At 42.0% G+C, this 10,862-nt stretch overlaps 1 protein-coding gene across 1 annotated transcript in view; it reads right to left on the reverse strand.

The window, feature by feature from the left end:
* Positions 1-10,838, reverse strand: part of LOC310749355 (unconventional myosin-IXa-like) — a 141,481-nt gene extending 130,643 nt beyond the window's left edge. The window contains 1 exon segment of the mRNA XM_083586090.1: positions 10,584-10,838. The gene's annotated coding sequence lies outside the window, so the exon portion shown is untranslated.
* Between the last annotated feature and the right edge of the window lie 24 nt (positions 10,839-10,862).

The following is a 10,862-nucleotide window of genomic DNA, read 5'->3' on the forward strand; positions in this document are numbered from 1 at the left end:
CTGCAGTCCCCAGGGGTCTCACCTGCCTCTGTCACAGCCCGAGAGAGGGAGAAAGAGATTGGGGAGGGGAAGCCTGACTGGCGACCGTGTGAGGTGCAGGACGGCGTGGGCAGGATGCTGCCGCTGCAGTAAGGGTTTTTATACTGGGTTGTAGATTGCAGCCTGGTCTATTGCTTTCATTTTATGGATCAATGGCCTCGTTAGATAGTAAAATTCATGTTAAATTGCTGTTTCAGGGGTTGTTTTTCATCGTCTGGAACGGATTAATCCGTTTTCCATTACTTTCTGTGGGAAAGCACACCTTGGTTTAAGAACACTTTGGTTTAAGAATGGACTTCCAGAACGGATTAAGTTCATAAACCAAGGTACCACTGTATTTTGGATTGCAGTCCCACTCTTCCAAATACAAACACAAGCCAATGAAGCATTTATCCATCTCATCTCATCTTCCACTATTAACAGATAATCTCTGCAGCAGGTGGGACAGGAGTTGGCTAGTAGGCATGCTGGGCTGGCATCACTAAAGACTTTTTAGTACACAGAGGAAAGGGGAAACTATAATTGTGGGAAGTGTATGTAACCCCCCCCCCTCCACTCTATGGCTCGAGGAAGAGGCAGCCATTGCCTCTATTCAAGAAAGACTGTTCAAGTGCTGGGATGGCCAGCTGGCAGACAGACAGACAGACAGACAGACAGACTACAGTCCTCTCTAAACAAGAGTTTTGAAAGGAAACATATTTGAAAAAAATGTGAATACTAATTACAGAAACTTAAAAAAAATATACTTGAAATATACTCTAAAGTACTTGAATTAACTTTTAATCTACCTTAAAATAAATATTTTGCTATTTAATAGATATTGCAGTTGCTTCAGTGATTTCAGAAACAGAACCTCAACATGCTGTAAAATCACTTGACACTGTAAACTGGAAGAAAGGAATTCAGTCTCTTTCCAAGCTACCTTTTATTGCCATGTCAAAATCTTAACTTTTTTTTGAAAAAGAAAAAGAAAAAAAGATCACATACCATGATATTTATTTAAATACTATATTTTGTGAAAGGAGGGGTCCAATACACACAGCTGTGCCTAATAAGTAAAATAATGTTCTAGATTATTTTACAAGCAAGAGGGGAGCTTCAGCTGACAAAGTGAATTGGCCCTAGTGACAAAACAAGCAAGTTTTGCAGCTTGGGAGCTCAGCAGCCAAGCAAGGAGGCCAGGGCAGACGACTCTCACCCTTCTATTTTAACCAAACAAATCCCAGACTCCCAAGTAAACAACAAGTATGCAGGAATAAAGCCAGTAAAGGCGTGAGGGCTATCCAGAGTACTGCACAGCACATCACCTAACAAACCTATCTGCCTACCGGACAGAAGTCAGGAGTGTGCCCAATGCAATGAGCTTCTAGTTCTCAGGAAATATGTTTGTTCTCTAGAGCAGTGTTTCCCAGCCTTGGGCCTCCAACTGTTTTTGAACTACAATTCCCATCATCCCTGACCACTGGTCTTGCTAGCTAGGGATGATGGGAGTTGTAGTCCAAAAACAGCTGGAGGCCCAAGGTTGGGAAACACTGCTCTAGAGGCCAAGGTGGCTGACCTGGAGAAGCTCAGAGAGGTTGGTGGATGAAGCCTTCAAGGATATGATAGTGGCATCTCACACCACTGTCATGAAAAGCCAGAGTCTCAAGGAAGAAGGGCATCACTCTGAGAAAGAGGGAAATGATCCCTTAGAAGAGACCCATTCCTTGGGGGCTGAGCAATGTCCTCTCACCAAGGATACTAACTGGGGTAGGGGTGTTAGAAGCAGCATTCAAAATTCACAAGACGCCAGACACATTTTGCACCTACAGTCGCCAAAATGGAATGTCTAGCTGCCATTCTGGGGTAAGATGGCACAAAAATCATTCAATATGACTTTTTGGTTCCTGAAATTCAGTCTGATCGTGCAGATAAAATATCACAGATGGAATTCTAAAGGATGTGTTGTTGTGCGAAAGGCGAGATCCAAGGATCCCCAGGCATGCACCTCCAGATGGTGAGTACATCAGGTGCCATCCTGGTGCCCAGGCATTTTCACTTGGTTGCAAGTGGCCGATTGTTGTTGTTTAGTCGTTTAGTCGTGTCCGACTCTTCGTGACCCCATGGACCAGAGCACGCCAGGCACTTCTGTCTTCCACTGCCTCCCGCAGTTTAGTCAGACTCATGTTTGTAGCTTCAAAGACACTATCCAACCATCTCGTCCTCTGTCGTCCCCTTCTCCTTGTGCCCTCCATCTTTCCCAACATCAGGGTCTTTTCCAGGTAGTCTTCTCTTCTCATGAGGTGGCCAAAGTATTGGAGCCTCAGCTTCATGATCTGTCCTTCCAGTGAGCACTCAGGGCTGATTTCCTTAAGAATGGATAGGTTTGATCTTCTTGCAGTCCATGGGACTCTCAAGAGTCTCCTCCAGCACCATAATTCAAAAGCATCAATTCTTCGACGATCAGCCTTCTTTATGGTCCAGCTCTCACTTCCATACATCACTACTGGGAAAACCATAGTGGCCGATAGTCAGGTGCAAAATTCACATGGTGAATTCCACACACAGCCTCTAAGGGATAAGAGTGAAAACATTTATGACTATCAAAAACAGGGAAGGGGTAGAACTAGGCATTGAAAGTGCAGGGCACATGATAGCAATTCAAAAGGGCCAAGGGGCCATATAGCAAAATTCACACATCAAACACATTTGAAGGAACACAGTCTTCAATAAGTGTTTCTATGCTAATGCTGAAGCCTCTATGTCAAGAGGGTTAAGGTGCCATGCTTGGTCTTAAACCAGAGTATAGATATAGTGGCTGGAATGGAAAATAGTGGGACATTATTATCTCTGAATACAAACTATATGAAGAACAGAGGAAATAACACTGGTGGTGGCAGTACTGCATACATCAAAGAGGTCAGAGGAGTCCAGCAAACTAGAAATAGGAAAAGGAGAAGAATCTTCTACAGAAATCACTATGGGCAGTAGTATCAGCCTCTGACAGTAATTCACTATTGGAGTCATACTGTCACAATCCTGACCAAAATCCCCAGGGTGACCTTGATATAGATAATGAAATCAGGGATACATCCAAAGGATGCTTTAATGAGTGACTTCTATTACTCTCACAAATATTGGGTAAATATGTGTTTTACTCAGAGATAGGTACCCTAAAAGAATATGCCTAGAAGATTATAAAACTGACCAGAAGGACCATGACTCCCAAGACCTGGTACGAGACATGTCATTGAACACACAAGGAACAGTGACCATAATGCCATCAAATTCAACATATGTAAATTAACAATTCTGAAGGAAGTCTTAAACAGCAAAATTTGACTTCAAAAGGAGAAATTCCAAAAAAATGAGGGAAGTGATAAGAAAGTTGAAAGAGAAAAGCAGAAAAGACAAATATATTCAGAATGCTTGGAGTTTTTTGAAAACCACAATAACAGAAGCTCAGTTTGAATATATAGGAAAGGTACCCCCAGGGTTAAAGGGATGCAAGAAGCTTCAGAAAATGGATATCTCATACAAAAGAGAACAAAAAGGAACTCAAATCTTTGGCAAAATAAATGCCAGCAGGCAATGAGGGAAGTAAAAACAATGGTTTTTGAAGAGTACATTGCTAAACGTTAAAAAAAAATTATGATCAAGAAAATTATGATTGGAAAGTAACATGCTAGAAGCAAAAAAACTGACTAGAGAAGCAGTTGGACCTCTGGGCAACAAGGGAGTCAAAGGTGTGCTAAAGGGGGCGGGGAAAGGGGGACTGCCGAGAAGCAAAATTATTAGCATTTGTCCACAGTGGCAGGTATAAAGCAGACTCCTGTGCCTTAACTAACTTCCTGAGGAAAGGAGTGTGAGAACTGAGGCAAAAAATAGTGATAAGAAATGAAGTTATAGGCCTTGCTGATGAATTAAAAACCAACAAACTGATAGGTTTAGAGAGTTCTTAACTCAAATATGAAATTGCTGATCTTCTAACAAAAATATGTAACTTGTCACTAAGATCACCCTCTGTATCTGAGGACTGGAAAGCAGCCAATGTAGTACTGATTTTTAAAAAGGGATCCCAGAAGGAATCCAGGAAATGACCAGCTGGCTTGTTCCAACATCTTTTGGGAAAACTGGTGGAAAACATTATTAAGGATAGAATTAAGGACTGGAACGACATACTTGCACCAGCTCCTCATCCTGCAACCTAGTCGTTCACTGGACTGCCCTGTGTTTGACCTTGGACTGTTCCTGGACCTTGCCTTTTGCATTGCCCCAAGGATTTGACTTCAGACCACGACCAGAAGAAGCCCACCAATAATTAACATCTCATCCTCCACCCCTGGTGGCCATCACCCCTGCTTTACGCCTTCCATGGGCAGCAGCCTGGATGCCAAGATCAAGGTGCAAGTCATCTAGGCTGCCAGAACCCTGCTGAGGCACCCTCACTACCTTTATTGTGGCCCATCCCTCCTGCATGGTAGACTCAGCTAGCTGCCCTACTCGCTCCCCTCAGCAGCCGCAGCTGCCTCCTCTGCCACCACATCAGCCAAGGAGCAACTTAGGAAATTGGAGCAGCCGTTGGTGGATGGGTTGTAGCACAGTAAGATCATCCTGAGCGTGGCAGTACTGCTGGACCTCCTGGACAGCCTCTACACTAAGTGCAGCCGTAAGCTCGCTACTCCAGAGGGACAGGCTCATCTCAGACTTTGTTTCGGAATGGAGCTCCTGATTATTAAGAGCAACAGGGGCAAGTTCCTCATCAACAGTGCATAGGCATGCTACCTAGAGTCAACATCCACATTACCACTTATAGCCCCCCCCAAACCCCAGTCTCCACCATGGCCCACTACCCAAGGACCCCAACCAGTGCAACATCTGGTTGAATTGGCCTAACAACATGTATTATGTATTTCACTGAACTGAATGTATTTCAATGAACTGAACTGAACAGAGTGAAAGATTATGAGTTATGGGGGCATGGAGTGTGTGTGTATAAACTTAACAGTGCTTAGCTTATTTTTGTAGTTTTTGCTATTTTGTTAATGTTAATATTGTTTTATGCTGTATTGATTTGTTTATCATATAATATGACTTTTGCTGTTAAGTGTGTTTAGCTTATTTTTTAGTTGTTAAGTGTTTTATAGATTATCATTGTTTTGTTGATGATCTGTTAATTATTTTATATGATTTATGCTATATTTTTAATGTTCTATTATGTTTTGCTATGTTACTGTTATTTATTGTTTTTAAGCCACTTTGAGATTCACTTGAATGAAAATTGGCATAGAAATACAATAAATCAAATCAATCAATTACCGAGAATATAGAAGAACAAGTTCTACTAGGGTAGAATGAGCATGGCTTCCACCAAGGTAAGTCCTGCTTAACAAACATTTTGCAGTTCTTTAAAAATGCCAGCAAGCATATAGATAAAGGTGAATCAGTTGCTTTGTGTGCCTAGAATTTGAAAATTCAACAAAGCACCTCACTAAAGACTCCCAATTAACCTTAGCAGTCATGGCATAAGAGGAGATGTCATCTTATGAATATCTGGTTAAGGAACAGGAAGCAGAGAACAGGAATAAATGGACAGTTCTTACAAGGGAGGGATGTAAAAAGGTAAGCCCTAAGAATTGGCATTGGGTCCTGTTCTTTTGAACTTTTTCATAAATGACCCAGAGTTAGGTGTGATCAATGTGGTAGTCAGGTCTGCCCATAACACCAAATTGTTCAGGATAGTAAAAAACAAGCAAGGTTTGAAAGCAGTTTGAAAAACATCTCTCCAAACTGAGTGAATGGGCATTAAAACTGCAACTCAATGTCAGCATGTGTAAAGTGATGATAATTATGTTTTTAAAAAAGGCATCTAAGCAGGGACATGATGAAGATGTAAAAAAAAAATGTATGCAGTGGAGACATTTCTATTCCTCTTTTAATACCAGAACCCAGGATCAAGGCCATCCAATTGAGCTGAATGCTGGACAGATCAAGAGAGGTACCGTATTTTTTCCTCTATAAGACTCACTTTTTCCCTCCTAAAAAGTAAGGAGAAATGTGTGTGCGTCTTATGGAGCGAATGCAGGCTGCGCAGCTATCCCAGAAGCCAGAACAGCAAGAGGGATTGCTGCTTTCACCGTGCAGCGATCCCTCTTGCTGTTCTGGCTTCTGAGATTCAGAATTTTTTTTTTCTCGTTTTCCTCCTCCAAAAATTAGGTGCGTCTTGTGGTCTGGTGCGTCTTATAGAGCGAAAAATACGGTATTTCTCTACACAGCACAATGTTAAGCTATAGAGGTCACTGCCATAAGATGTATTAACGGCCTCCACCTTGGATTTTAAAATAGATTTGGGACAAATTCATGCCTTATTAGACTATCAATGGCTACTGGACATGGTGGTGACACTGTCAGAGGAACTATGCTTTTGAACACCAGTTGCTGCGATTCACAAGTGTGCAGAACACTGTTGTACTCAGCTTGTGGACTTCCCATAGGCATCTGGTTGGCCACCATGAGAACAAAATACTAGACTAGATAGGCCTTTGATCTGACATAGCAGGGATCTTCTTACATTCATATTAACACCAAATACCAACTTATGGTAAGACACAACTGGAAGTTAAGCATAAATAAAACTTTTCATCTTTAAGGACAAAGCACCTTTTGTGACCCTTTATAAAGATGTACACGTCTACTATCTGGCACCTCAGCCTCAGTGCTCCGTATATGAGAATATTACATATGTATAGAATCCCCATTACATAAACTTTGGCAGGGAAGCAAAAAGTCACTTTCTATCCTTAAGATTTCTTGTAAAAACTGAAGCAAAGATAAAATGATACTAAAGTCTAGTTGTGTAATAACCACCTGATGGGTGACTATCATTAGTCAAAGCAAGAGATGAAAAAAAGCACTCAATTTCCTTTTAAGTAAATATTTTTAGCTGCTATGTCTATTCTTTCACAACTTTCCCTAAAGTTGCTGCCATACTATAACACTGTAAGAGCAGACATTAGCAAAACTCCATAAATATATATGAATTATCAATATGAATTCTCATGATAAAGTCATTAAAAAACTGCAACATTTTAATCAGACAGCCACAGTAATATACTAAGTTACCCTCCTAAGCATAACTTCATGAAAAAACTACTAGATCTACTGAAACACAAGGTGATATTCAGCTGATTCATGGAGAAGATACACTGAAATCAGGGAACTTAAATTACTTAAGTCCATCGATCCTGATGAGTCTATTCCAGGTATGACTTAGCTGGATATCAACTAATGCTTTCAAGCTTTTCTAAAGCCAAACAGTTCAAACAATTATATGAATACAAACCTTACTATATATAATTTTCAAAATATCAGCAAATATTTCTCAAACCATGCTCAAATTTGATTTTAAACAGTGAAGTATGATATCGCAAACTATACAGCGAATAAAGACTTTTGGCCACATGTAAAAGAGATACAGTTGACAAACATCTTTCTTTAGTTTTTTTCTATTTTTTAGGTGATGAACAACATTAAATGAAAACCAAACAACTTACACCAGATGCTCTCATGCACTGTGGTGCTTGTTAGTGACATGGTCGCTGTGGTTAGTATACTGCACAGCTGATTAAGTTTCATTTACACATTTTATTATCTTTAGCAGGCATATACAAAAACACTGTATGGTATACAGTTATTAAATTCATATGAAAGGAACAGAGAAACTTCTTTTAGTTGATTGTAGCATCAAATACCTGAACCATGAACAGTTAGTAATATTAACTGTTTGCTTGTAACTCTGTGCTTATTATACTAATAAGTACACATTTAAAACATATCTACCTTTTCTGATTCCTACAACTTGCCATGTAATTCTATAACCTCACCTTTCATAAATGGAATATAGGTTGTCTTTATTTAAAAATTAACAAAGCTTTTGTCTGAGTTCAGTAGGTTTGGTATCAATTTATAGCTAACATTTTCAATAGTATCTACTAAAGCAGAGCTACTGCAAGGACTGGGGGAGTTATACAGGCAGGTATTTATTTGATTTGAAGGACTTTCAACAGCTGTGTTGAAAACATAATGAATGAAAATAAGTATGTTTTTTATTTTTGCATCATGATAACTAAATCACATAAAATTTATGTAAAACATACATTGCTAGATACTAGCAGTACATAATTATATGTGGCTCTCTAATATTAAATGCAGCCGGTACAGACCTGTTATGTAAGTCTTGGGTAATTTTCCTAATCAACAAAACTGAGACTAGGATCCAAAGCAAAGTGCATCTAATTCTATGTACTCAAAGGGGCTTTCAAGTTGTGTTTCTCAACAACAGTCTCCTACCTCATTGCCAATGTCACATAAGAAAGCCTGGCTGAATTGAGAGAACTGTAGAAAGCAGTTTGTGATACCACATGGTGGCCAGCTGTTTGGATAAAGAAAAGTATAAAAATCTTGCTTAATGTGTGCAAGCCATTCAGCATGACTAGTCATTTTAAGGAGCCTGACAATTTCTAGTTTTTGTACAAATTTTCAACATCTGAGGACAAATAGCAAAATAATTTATTTGGTCTTGTTTCCATAGCATGTTACCATGGAAGGCTTGTACTTCTTTCTGGATTATTTATGGACTTGCATGCTTAATAATGCCAAACATAATCCACCCAAAGTTAATAACTTTTCGATTCTGTTGGTATTGATGGAAGAAAGTCAAATGCTTGTTTAGTAATTCCACAAATTCGAATGGATTTAGAAGAGCTTAACTTTGAAAAGGCTGTGGTCCCTTCCTTTAAAAAAAAAATCCACACCATCCTGCAAAGTGATCCTGAGCTACATTTTCACCCTTGCAGGACTCACATGCAAGTTCCTTAGAGTAATACATTCATTCTCCTACACTGCTGTATAACCATTTTTCCTCCTCTAAAAGGGAGCTTTAATTTCATTTCTGCAGAAAATTGATCAAGGGTTTTTAGGGGGAAAGGGTCAGGAGACATAATACACTATGTACAAGAGCAGTGGAGTGCACAGACTGAAATGTGTGTGTTTGTGTATTAAAAGGGAAGCTTGCTGAAATGGTTGGGGTGGGCTGGGGTAGGGCGGCTTTGAGCCAATTTTCTGTTGATGCTGCTGCCAAACACCCAGTCACTAAAGCCTGCTTTTAAGAAGGCTTAGAAAAAAAGCACAACATGACACAAGAAAGAGTGGGGATTGCATGGGTTGTCATTACTGAAAGAGTAAAACAAACACTGGCTAACCCAGGATATAAACCTTTTCACACTTGATGCTTCATTTTAAAGGATTTTTACATTTAAGCCCAAAAGCTCTATATACAATGCTATCCACACTGCAGAGTCATGTTGAAAATACCCTTGAGGAAAACATACCCACAACAAATTATGTGCATCCTTTATAACTTACAATGATGTTTCAGTCCAACACTGCTTAGCAGTGATGTGACAGAATGTACTGATTTGTCTCCATACTGCAGTGTTCTAACTGCACAGCAAACCCACAGACTAAACTAAGAGTCATAGCTACTTCCAGAAATCCTATTACACTGAAGTATAAGAAAAGGTTGCTTTGTTATCGAGTACACACAGCTGCAAAGAATAAAAGAAAAAAAAACTGAAATACAAAAGTTTTCACTGACAAAGTCTTAAGGAAGTGGAGAATTCTGAAATTTAAGAGATGCAGGCAAAAGACCCTCTATATCGTGTAGGAGAGGGAGAAAGTGTTTTTGGTTTTTCTTTTATCAGCCAGCCTGGCCAGGAATCTTTTCATTTGGATCACAATGGAGCAGCTGTAGCCCAGATTTCAGCCCCAGACACATGCAATGCAACAGCAACCATCATTTTTTTCCCCAACAGTGCCAGAAATACAAGACACTGTAGCAGGGTTCCAAAAATGGATGATCTCATACTACATCCACACCGCAGGGATGGGGGTGGGTAGCGAAGCAGAAGGCTCCATGACCTTGCAAGCAGTTTCCAAAGGGGGAAAAAAGGTAATATCTAGAAGGGGGGCTGGGGGAGGAATCTTTTAAATACATTTCGTGAGAAACATGCAGAGGAACCCGGGAGCCCCTGACGGTGGACAGAACCAGCAAAGCCGGAAGGCAGAGGGAGAAGGAAGGCTACCGATGCCCTGGAATGAATGAACATCCCGCAGCTCCCTCCCACCCCGCTTAGGACGCAAGGGACTAGAAACCTGCCCAGCCACCCGCTCCGTCAGGATTAGAATCAGGATTAGGATTAGGACTAGGTACCCCCCCCCTCCCAACCATTTCCTCTCTTCCCGCCCGTCAGGTTACGAAGGAAGCAGGAGGCATCGGGGCGGCAGAGGCGGCCGCCTAGCACAGCCGCAGGTGCTGAGGCGGCGACCGGAGACCGTGAGGGGAAAGGAAGCCCGGCTGAGAAGGGCTCCGTTCGCGGTGCCGCGTCGCCCCCCGCCGCCTCATAACCGGCTGCACTGAGAGGAGCAGAAGGAAGGAAGGAAGAGCCGCCAACCCGGCAGGATTTTGGAGCCCGGGGACTCCGGGGAATGAGAGGAAGGCGCCTCACCTGTGGGTCGGGCGGGGCCGCCGCATCCCTCCGCTTATCGTGCCCCCTCACGGGCTGCGAGAGGCGGGGAGGGGAAGACGACGACGACCGCCAGCACCGCCGCGCCGCAGTCTCCGCCTCCTGCTGCTGCTGCCGCCTCGCGTCCGCGCTCCTCAGCCTCCCTTCCCTCGCCCCCACCCTCCGCCGCTCTGTGAGGGAGACGCCGCTTCGCCTCGCTCCTCTGCCCCCCGCCCCCTCCCTCCCTCGCGCGCACACACACACACAGACACACACGAAGGC

This window comes from Podarcis filfolensis (genome assembly GCF_964270895.1).
Source record: "Podarcis filfolensis genome assembly, chromosome: 14".
NCBI lineage: Eukaryota > Metazoa > Chordata > Lepidosauria > Squamata > Lacertidae > Podarcis > Podarcis filfolensis.